The sequence below is a fragment of the Microtus ochrogaster genome, unplaced genomic scaffold (genome assembly GCF_000317375.1).
Source record: "Microtus ochrogaster isolate Prairie Vole_2 unplaced genomic scaffold, MicOch1.0 UNK108, whole genome shotgun sequence".
NCBI classification, from domain to species: Eukaryota; Metazoa; Chordata; class Mammalia; order Rodentia; family Cricetidae; genus Microtus; species Microtus ochrogaster.
The window spans coordinates 555,991-557,737 of record NW_004949206.1 but is presented as its reverse complement, the minus strand read 5'-3'; positions in this window follow the sequence as shown (position 1 = coordinate 557,737).

Sequence of the window (1,747 nt, the reverse complement as noted above, 5' to 3'; positions counted from 1 at the left end):
TGACAGCTGAAACTCTGGGGATTCTAAACTGACATTCTCGCCCTTGAGCTTCTCAAACACACCCGAAAATTTTTTGACTTTGTGCTCTTCTTCCTTCTGCTCTGTTTCGTCTAAATGAACCTTTGCACCGCTGCCCGGGGTTCTTTCTGGGCCCTTTAGACTAATGTTTCTTGTGGCATTTAGAATTGGCTTACACAGAAACCCCTCTGAGCAATAATGTCTACGTGCTCCTCATTAAATTTTTTCTCCAGTTTAAGAACTAGCCAGATTTATGGGGCTGGAATGATGGCTCAGTGGTTAAGAGCACTGACTCTTCTACTAGAAGACCCAGGTTCAGTGTCCAGCACTCCCATGGCTGCTCACGATTGTCTGTAACTCTAAGATCTAACACTCAAACACTAATGCACATAAATAAAGATAAATGAAGTATTTCACTAGGCAGTGGTGGGGACTCACGCCTTTAATCCTAGCACTCAGGAGGCAGAGGCAGGTGGATCTCTGTGAGTTCGAGGCCAGCCTGGTCTACAAGAGCTAGTTCCAGGACAGGCTCCAAAGCTACAGAGAAACCCTGTCTTGGGAAAAAAAAAAGGGGGGGGGGAGAAAGAAAGAAAAGAAAAGAACTAGCCAGATTTGGGTATTTCTGAAAGGATTTCAACAGGAACTGAGACAAAAATTTTGATACCTTATGACCACCATCAGCTTCTATTTCCTTGGCCCCAGTGATGCTGAGTTCCCCTAACTGTGCCTTGAGATTTGAGTTTGCCTCCAGCTCCTGAATAGCTCTAGAGAGGCAAGAGTCCAGCAGCTTCCGGTTTGGGCTCATGAGGTCTCAAGATCTTAGCGCTGAGATGAACACGGCCTTGTTTTCATGCAGTAACAGCTACAAAGAGGCCCAGCTCTCGTGAAAACCACTCATATCTGGGTAGCAAAAAAAATTCCCTGTCTTTACCCATCCACCTTGCTTCCAGATCCTGACCCGGGCTCTAAACAATGCGGGATTACTGGGAAATGGCAATAATGGTTTTACAAGATGATTTAAAACTTTTCTGCATTCGGATGCCGTCTCTTCACGGAGCTGAGCAGCTTCATGCATGAGGGGATCTGTTATGCTGGAGCAGCCTTCACGGTGGCGGAAGATACTTTCATCTGGTCAGAGGAGCATGTGCTCAGAAGGCCTAAATAACAGCAGGCACTCAAACAGGGTGAGGCAAAAGCCCTCAATATCTACGCTCCCAGGCAATTTATGCCTTTGCTACGGCACATGCGCATAGAGCAGATCTCTGTGCGTTTGAGGTCAGCCGGGTCTACAAAGGAATACAGAGACAGACAGGACTTTTACGCAGGTAAACCCTATCTTGAAAAAAAAATTGTATTCAACAGACATAAATACCTATTATTTCTGGTAGGCACTTTCTCTGGTTGGGTGAAAGCATTTCCCTAGTAGGGACTATTTAAAAACACCTCCATGGTGTCACCATCCTTGACTTTAAGCTCTACTACAGAGCTATCGTAATGAAAACAGCGTGGTATTGGCATAAAAACAGATAGGTGGGGGCTGGAGAGATGGCTCAGAAGTTAAAAGCACTGACTACTCTTCCAGAGGACCTAAGTTCAATTCCCAGCACCCACATGGCAGCTCACAACTGTCTATAACTTCAGTTCCAGAGGGACTAACATGTTCACACCTATGTATATAAAATAAATTTAAATAAATTATACTTACCTGGCAGGGGAGATACCATGATCA